The sequence below is a fragment of the Alligator mississippiensis genome, chromosome 11, assembly GCF_030867095.1.
Source record: "Alligator mississippiensis isolate rAllMis1 chromosome 11, rAllMis1, whole genome shotgun sequence".
Classification (NCBI taxonomy): domain Eukaryota; kingdom Metazoa; phylum Chordata; order Crocodylia; family Alligatoridae; genus Alligator; species Alligator mississippiensis.
The window spans coordinates 55,573,593-55,582,942 of record NC_081834.1 but is presented as its reverse complement, the minus strand read 5'-3'; the positions used below and the strand labels follow the sequence as shown (position 1 = coordinate 55,582,942).

The window sequence follows — 9,350 nt, the reverse complement described above, 5'->3', positions numbered from 1 at the left end:
AGCCTGCCCAGCTCTGTCTCACCCCCACCCCCATGGGCTCAGGAAGTGGGAGCCCAGCTGTGCTCCTGCCATGGCCCCGATGGGGCTGTCCCACGGGGCTGGGGAAGCCGGGGGCTAATGCGAAGAGGTGTTATTTTTCAAAGGACAGTTGCAAGAGCAGCTCCTGGAGATTGGACCCTGTGCCTCCCAGAGGCTTGGGCTTCTGCACGCAAGTCTCTGCTCAGGTGTCTCTGCCCGCTGGGAGGGCACAGGAACCTCCTTTCCTCTCACTGTGCCCAGGTGACCCTGTTGCTCCAGACATCCCTGGAGCTTTTGTGTGGGATCATCGTCTGAGTTAAGGCTCTTGGCAGCGCACATGGCATTTTGGCTTTGGTGTTGGCTGTAAGGCATTTCTGCGCTCTGTGGCACAAAACGCCCCTTGTGATGTGTGTGTGCAGAGTGGCTGGGCACGTGTGACACAGCGCATGGCCTTGCTGGCAGGACTGTGATGCGACAGAGCCCGCACCGTGGCGGTTGTGTCTCAACAACGGTGCTGTGCTACCACTGAGACGTCTTTCAGGGCCGTGGGAAGCTCACGTCTTGTGAGGAATGGGGCCTGCCTGTGCCTTCATGGTGGTGGGAGCCTGTGAGAGCAGCAAGTTTTGGTGGGAGAGATTGTGCTGGTTAGGAGTAGAAATGAAGACGTCTTTCCTAGCCCCATGCCCACGTTGGCTTCTTGCTTCCCAAAGGCCTTGGTGTGCAGTCAGAAAGTGTATTGGAGCTCCTGAGATGTCACCTTGGATTTTGGGACTGGTGTCGGGTCCTGTGCATGTCTCTGTTTGTGTGACAGGAAGTGTGAACCCAGGGATTCGTGGCTCCACAACTCCCCTGTGGCTGCGTGTGGGCAGCGGGCTGAGCAGCGCTGTGCCCGTGCGTGTCCTTGCTGGGGGACTGTGATGTGGCAGCCTGCGCTGTGGCTGTTGTGCCTCAGCCATCTCGCTAGGACAGTGCTGCACGCTGATGCTCCTGCCAGCACCCCTGTAGTAAGATGCTTTCTGGAGAATGGCTCCTGTGTCTTCACATGGCCAAAGCTCATGGACGCTGCAGCCCACGGCTCTGCAGTTCCCTCAGCCGGCTCCTCGAGTGCTCCCGGGGAGTCTCCTCTGCCCTGGCTGGCTGAGGGAGGGCAGAGTAAAGTCTAGGTGAGGGCACGGGGTGCGGGACCGGCACCATAAAGTCCGCTTGTCCTGCACAGGGGCTGCTGTGCTGTTGGAGACTACCGGCGCTGTGCCCCTCTCATCTGGAAAAGAAGAAAACCCCTCTCCTCGGAAAGAAGGAGCTCCCGGGGTGGGGATGCCAGCCCCCGAGCAGGGCAGGGGCTGAGCTGAGGCAGGGTCTCCAAGGCAGAGGTTATCCACTTTGAGGACACGCCATGGGAGGGATCCTCTTCTCAAAGCAGCGGGTCTCCATCCCCTCCACCGTGTTTGTGGCGCTTCCTCGGACTTGACGTTCCTCTGCCCTGAGCTCTGGGGACCGGTGTCCTGCCCTTCGGGGGACAACCACACACCCACTCCCTGCCGTGAGGTCCCCACTCCCTGTTCTGAGCCCGGCTGAATTTTGAACGACGTGTTCATGATTTACTTTGTAGAGAAACTTGTCCTTGTTGGGGATGCCAAGGGGCATGGAAAATTATCCACAAGCACACAACAGTGCCCCACTTCCTGTTTCATTCCTAATGCAATTGTGCCTTTGCCCTACACTCGAGCCCCTCCCAGCCAGTCAGCCTGGGTCTGGCCCGTCACAACCTGCCAGGGGAAACTCCAGAAGTGCTTTTTGGAGGGTTTTAATGTCTCAGCAGTCACAGTGCACATTGCCTTTGGAAGTGTGCCCATGCTCGAAGATGCCTTCAGGCCTGTGTCACCTGAGGGCCATCCCTTGGGCACGGTGGTGACGTGGGGCAGGCAACAAAGCAAAAATGGTTTTGCCTTCCTCTCTAGTAGGGTCATGGCCTCTGTCTGGGATCTATCGACTGTTTTGGGTTGTTTTTTTTAAGGAAAATTGTTCGTGTCCAAAGTCAAATCAGCCAAATCAATTCCCAACCCGTGAGTCATTCAAGACCCACACGTAGCCCTGATACCAGCAAGGATCCTCCACCCCTGCCTGGGGCTTCACATACTTCCAGATCCTTTGGCGGGCATCCTACGTGCAGGCTCAAGCCTAGAGGCTTGGGGTTCGGATGGCCCCATATGGCTGCAGGAGCAAGCTCGGGAGGAGTCTCCCATTTCCATCAAGTCGGTGTGTAGCCGAGATCCTCCCGCTGGAAGTCACAGTGGGAGGCTAACTACGAGGCTGTCCTAGGAAGTCCTGTCTGCAAGGAGACAAGAGTGCAACCCTCCACTACACAGCGCCATTTTAATTGTACTACCTTGGTCAGGGTCCTGCCCCTGCCACGCTCAAGGTTTTCCCTTGCCAGTAGGAAAGCTCCTCGGTGGTCATGGTATTTCCCTGCCAGGTAAGTTTTATTGAATGTTTTGTGTTTCCAGCCAAAGGAGCCAAATCGATTGCAAATCCGTGAGTCATTCAAGAACCACGTGTGGCCCTGCTACCAGCAAGGATCCTCCACCCCACTGGGGCTTCAGACGCTTTGAAATCCTTTGTCAGACATCCTACGTGCAGGCCCAAGCCTTGCATGAGGGCAAGGCTACTGAAGATGAAAAACAAAACTTGTCCTGGCCCTAACCTGCCAGGGTACAACACCCTTTCTCTGCTGGGACCGTTGTGCTGAACCCATGGCAAGCTTTGCATACTAGCTGCTGTGTCCGTGATGTACGTATAGTGGTGTCAGAGACCCTTATCCTTGGAGATGGAGCAGGTGCATCCATTCCTGGGCCACCAACTGGGGATTGTGGGGGAGAAGAAGCTCAGACAATACCGAGTTTTCATCTCTACATTTCTTATATATTTGCTTCTATTTTATTTAGCCAATGATTTATAAAAGGCTTATGTAATTTGTGGCACCGCATACAAAAACTCAAATCGCCCTGCAGTTCTCCTCTAGGATGAGGCTGGCCTAGCTTAGTATACCTGTGTTGGAGACAGGCTAAGAGGGTATTTCTGTGCTCTTCTGCAGCCCTAGACTACCACAGATCAGAGTCTTTTAAGTCTTCACTGAGACTCCACGAACAGGCTTACAAGTGTCTCCAGTCACCACTGATCTGCCCTAAACAGTTCCCTGCCTTAAACGCTTGACTTCCCCCATCGATCTAATCAGAAGTTGATTCCTAGAATAATAAAAGCATAAATCGCCATACAGCCCACCTCCTAGCATTTACAAGTGATTTTTTTGGCTCTATCTTGTCTCTTTACACATGCACACACATTTAGGACATTTTTACACGTGCTCTGGGTTGGGGGAGGAGTGCTTTAATGAAAGTGGCTCCGAGAGCCGCTCTAATTCAAGCACCCGGAGCCTCTCGTGTACCAGCGTCCCGGTGCTATTTTGAAGAGGGGCTCCACATGCTCCTTGAGTGATCTTTAATGAATGTTTCCCCGCCACCATTTTAAAGCATCAATTAATCAAGTCTGCTCCGACACCCTGTAATTACAGTGGAGCAGTGTCCTGGCTCACATACAGTCACCCTTAGCGACTTAAGTCCTACCATTTAAAACTCCTCCTCATGGCCAGCTGACGCAATCCCCATGATGTACTCCTTATTGTTTTTTGTTTTTTTTTTAATTAAAAAAACGAGCTTTTGCACAGGATAATGGGTGGTTTTTGGTTCTGTTTGTGCAAAGTATAGACACATCATGCAAGCTACTCCCAATTAGCTCTGTCAGTGCATCTGTTGCTAATTTGCAATACCTCTGACATTTCAGTTGAGTGAAGGTCATTGAGTGGCCTGTAGTTACCTGGGTCCTCCCTCCTGCCCTTCTTGTGGATGGGCGCAACTCTGGCCCTCGTCCAGTCCTCAGGGACTTCTCCAGAGCGCCACGAGTTGTGGAAGAGTTTCGCCAAGGGTTCCTCAGTGACTTTGGCCAGCTCCTTCAGCACTCTTGGATGAAGATCATCTGGTCCCACTGACTTGTACATGTCTAATTTTTTTAATTGATCGTATACCAATTCTACGGCAATAGCAGGAAGGCAGTTATTCTACCGTGCTCATCCTGTACTCTACCTGGCGTTGTTTTCCCCTTGGTCCAGCGAAAGACCGAGGTGAAGTAGTTTCATAGTTTCATAGTCGGTAGGGTTGGAAGGGACCCCCTGCCATGGAGAAAGTTCAGCTTTCTCCTGGGTGCCAGTAACCAGCTCTCCTGAGGTGCTGAGCAATGGCAACACACTCCCATTCGTTTTCTTCCTGTTCGCTATGTACCTAAAGAAGGACTTCTTGTTGTCCGTGATTTCTGTTGCTAATCTAAGTTTGGTCGCCACTTTAGCCTTTCTTATCTGTTCCCTGCAAATGCAGGCAGTCGTTGTATCGTCCTCCTTGGGGCCTGGCCCGAGCTTCCATTCTTTGTACGCCTCTTTCTGCTTTCTTAAGAGGGCCGTGACTTCCCTGTTTAGCCAAGAGGCCTTCCCAGCTCTTCTGTTACCTTTTCTCCACATGGGAATGGACTCCCTTTGTGCTTCCCTACTTGTTGATTGAAAAATGTATGCCCCAGAGAACTTATGCTCTAAATCGGACATACAGGCTGTTTGCAGATGTGCGGGAAGCGGGGTGGAACAGCGCTTTACTTTGAACTCTGCGCGCTCCTGTGTTGAGCCCGGCACAGGCCTAGAAGAAGCATTGCATTAGTTGCAGTTGGCTTTCCCAATGTCTGTATAGAGCAGATGCATTAGGGAGACTTTTTGGCACTTTTATCTTATTGCTGATTGAATCAGCTGTTAGAGAAAAGTGCTAAAAACCCCTGGTGAAGTGCCTGAGCTGTACAGATGCTGTAGAGCTGGGTTGAAGTAATGAGTGGCTGCTCCCAGTAAAATGTGTTTTTGTTTTGTGTTTTCCCCCACATCTGTCAGCACCCATACAGCTCAGGCAGCAGGACTTGCAACTAATTTCAATTGGCCTCTGCTCAGTGAAAGGAAAAGAGCTCCTATATAATAAGGCAGTACCAAATCCATTCTCTGGTGAAATAGCCATCAATTCTGCAATGAAATGTATCCTTCATATGCACAGGGGAAAGTCTAGAGTTAGTAATCTAAAATGTGGCAGCTGTTGCTCAGTGCTGTATAAAAGCAAGGGATTAATTGTAATGGAGATCTTTTGAAAGAGGTGTTACAGCATCCCCCCAAGCGGTGTTGTCTGGAGCTTTACCTGCAGCTCGCACAACTACTAACCCACCTCTTAAGGCTCTCCCATGGCTGGATGTGGGGAGTGCTGCAGGCTGCGTGCTAAAAGGGGGTCATATCTCATGCATTTGCTACCAAGTAAGGTGGTTTGCTCCTCTCTTGATGCTTCCCTTGGCACTTACTGGTTGGAGAGTCAGCGGTTCCAGAAGAGAAACTAGTGGAGGCCCCCGACCTCATCATTATCGGCTGTGAAACTTTTCAGTAGGGATATGGAGGGGTTACTACACAGCTCCAGCCCCCAAGCTTAAGAATTGCCCAGGGGTGGTCTTTGCCTCAGCTCCGTTTTTTTCTTGCGAGTGGGTAACTTCTCTATCCACACTACCGCCACTTAATGTCTTGGAAGAAACCCACTCCTTGGAGTTTGTTAATTGAGCAGCGAATTCTGCCAAATTGATTGCATTTGAACCATGGGAAGAAATAATTAATTGCTCATTAGTCTACAAACACATAGATCAAATTTGCTAAAACCAGACCTTTTCTGGTCTGAAGTGAACGTGTTCACCTGGAGAAAAGCATTCTGCCTGCCTGAGGTTTTGCCCGACTGGGCTATATGAGAGGGACTCTAGACTCAGGGTGGTGGGGACGGGCAAAGGGGCAGAAAACTCTGTGCTTGTCTTGGTACTTGTGTGTGCAGGGTTTTTGGTTGTGCTATTTTTGCTGGGGGGACGGGACACAGGCCCCAGAGCGACACTTGCAAGATTCTTCCCGCACTGAGACTTCACCGAGGTGCGTGTTGTAGCTGAAAGGTCATTTGGGCCCAACTTGCCACTTGTCTTCACTTGTGGGATGAGAGAGTTTTGCTCAGGTGAACTGCAGCCTGGCTGACCTGTGCACCTTACCTGCTCTTGCTTTGCCAGCTCGAAGTCAGAGACCACCTCTTTCTTGGTATTAACTTGGAAAAACTTCATTGGTAGTGCATTTAAAGAAACATTAACGGCTTCTGAGTGGGGAGGGGTGCTGAGGTAGGATTATTAACCCCTAAAACCATGTATAACATAACTTTTCTCCTTCTTTTTCTCTTTAGGGCCTGGTTCAGCTTCCTTTAAACTTCACAAGAAAACTCATTACTTTCTGGCAGGTGCACAGTTCGGTTTTTATTAAAAGCTTTAGTAATACCAGCTCCTAAGAGGCAGGATCCTGAGGGTCTGCTAGGGAAACGTTGGGTCCCCGTATCAACAGTGGGGTCAGTATTTAGTACCAATAACTTATCAAATGAATTAAGCTGTGCTCAGAGGAACAAGTTGGTGGATATATTTATTGCTTTTGCCAGGGGTTTTCAATGGGGGTTACATGTACCCCTGGGGGTACTTGGGATGGCCTCAGGGTTGTTTTTCTTCCCCTCCTCTTCTCTTCTTCCTCTCAGGCTCCAGCGGTGTCACTTTAGGTTACTGTATTACCGCAGTTCAAACCTGGGTGAGGGCAGGGGACAAGTATGGTTAAGTACTTCTGAAAATCAGGCCTTCAGAGTTGCTTGTCCGGGCTCCAGTTCCTCTCTCAGTCTCAGTTGCGGTGGTTTCCTGCTCTCGGTTGAAACGGGCAGGTCCAAGCTAAAAGTGACGATGTCAATGATGGCTCCTCCTTGCTCATCTGATCAGCTCGTTGTTCCTCTGAGCCTGGCAGATCCCACCGAGCGGAGAGAGACCCGGCTGAGCAGGTTTCAGTCGCTGTGCAAGTGTGCTGGAAGCTCTGGGGACTCTCTCGGTGTCCCCAAGGGCATGATCTGAATGTGGAGAGACCAGAGCAGGTGACAACAAGAGTGTGATTTGCCATGTAGAGTCCTTGGCAGATGGTGATGTGAGAAGGAAGAAACTCATTTTTTCTCCTTGGAGTCCGGCTTGAGTTTGCAAGGTCGGCAGTGAGAGGAAAGCTTGTTTGAATGAAGTATGTGTGATTCAGAAGGCATTGAGACAGTTATTGGGTGTTCCCATGGTTGGGAAAGGTGCATTTTAAATTCTTATCATGAAATGTTCTGGGATTAAAACAAATGCAAGAAGATCTTCCACGTGCAGGTTTCTTGCCTCGTGTGCTGTGTCTGAGATTTGGAAACGCATGCATGCATCTCCTTCCCCTTCCTCACCCCCTCCCTCCTGCGTGCACACAGTAGGTTGCAATATTTCCTTTATACGCTTACCTGGCAGGGGAAATATAATGACACCAAGGTGGTTTTCCTAGTGGCTGGGGACAACCACGAACATGGCAGGGGGCTAGTACCCCAACCCAGGTAATGCATCGTTAGCCCCCAACTTTCTCTTCCAGTGGGAAGGTCTCGGCTATATGCCAACTTGTGGAACTGGGAGACTCCTCCCTAGCTTGCTTCTGTGGCCACACAGCCAAAAGCAAGGAAAATGTTGGGGCATCCAAACCCTAACCCTTGGGCTTGGGCCTGTACGTAGGATGCCCGCCAAAGGATCTGGAAGCATCTGAAGCCCCAGGCGGGGGTGGAGGATGCCTGCCGGTAGCAGGACCACATGTGGGTCTTGAATGACTATGGATTTGGAATTGATTTGGCTCATTTGACTAGGGGGACAGAACATTTTCCTTTAAAAATAAAACCAAAAAGCCTACCACCAATGTGTCCTGGGAGCCTCTAAAGCAGTGGTTCTCAGCGGTTGTTGTACCAGGGCCCATTTGTAAACATTGATGGCCAGTGCCCACCCAGTGCCCCTCACGCCCGCCCCGCCGCCCCCCGCCCCAGTGTGTGGGACAGGGGGTGAGCAGCCCCTCGCAGGCTGCAATGCTGCCGCCTCCCACACATTTCTCCTTTTAAAGGAGAATCCATTTTTAAGGTTTGTGAAGCTTTTATATATTCTTGTGACCCAGGGGTTGCAAAATGCTGGACTAGACCTCCTGAGGTCCCTTCCAGCCCCAATTTTCTGATTCTATGACGACAGCATCCAAACACTTCTGGCATCTGAAGACCCGTGACCTCTCCACTCGGGCACAGGAACCGGCACAGAAATGGATTCTCGGCTGACAGCCACCCGCCCTCTGCAAGGCTCCCGGCACCCAGCAGAAAGTGCCTGCTGCACAGCAAGCTACTACCAAGACCACCAGGCGGTTTCAGAAACCATGGTAAGTTCTGTCTTTGATAGCACCACGGGAGGGGTGCACCGCTCCTGGTAGCACAGCAGTACCAGGCGATGCATGGAGGGGCTGGAGCAAGCTCCGGTTCCACCTCCCAGGACCAAAAATCTGCTCAGCACACAGCCTCCTATGGAGGACGTCTCAGTTATTACAGCTGATAAGAACAGGCACTTTTTCGGGTGAAAATATATGTCCATATATATTTAAAGTTATATATATCTACACAGTTTCATAGTTTCTAGGGTCGGAAGTGACCTGAAACAGATCATTGAGTCCGACCCCCTTCCCTGGGCAGGACCGAGTGCTGGGATCATAATACCCGAGCCAGCTATCTATCCAACATCCTATGAAGACCCCCAAGGTAGGGAAGAACACCACCGCCCTTGGGAGCCCTTTCCAGAGCCTGGCAGCCCTGACCGTAAAGTAATGCCTCCTCATATCAAGCCTGAACCTGCTCTCAATCTGTGGCCGTTACTCCTTGTTTTCCCAGGTGGTGCCTGGGGGAACAGAGCCTCACCCATTTTCCACTGGTCCCCCCGGTGAGTTTATAGATGGCCACCAGATCCCCTCTCAGTCTTCTCTTGTGGAGGCTGAATAGATTCAGGCCCTTTAGTCTATCTTTGTAGGGCCTGCCATGCTGCCTTCTGACCGTGCGACTGGCCCCTCTCAATGTTGGTCACATCCCTCTTGAAGTGTGGTGCCCAGAACTGGACACAGTACTCCAACGCTGCATAGAGGGGGAGGATCACCTCCTTGGACCTGCTTGCGATGCATCTGTAGTTTCACGACAAGGTGCGATTATCCTTATTCACTGCTTCCTCACACTGGCAGCTCAGGTCCAGCCTGGAGTCAACGCTGACTCCAAGATCCCTCCCTGCCACCGTGTTGACAAGAGGGGTATTCCCCAGCCCATAGGCATGCTGCTGGTTCCTTCTCCCTAGAA

At 51.3% G+C, this 9,350-nt stretch overlaps 1 pseudogene; it reads right to left on the bottom strand.

The window, feature by feature from the left end:
* Nucleotides 1-8,423: 8,423 nt before the first annotated feature.
* On the bottom strand, nucleotides 8,424-8,596 carry LOC132244264 (U2 spliceosomal RNA; annotated as a pseudogene).
* Between the last annotated feature and the right edge of the window lie 754 nt (nucleotides 8,597-9,350).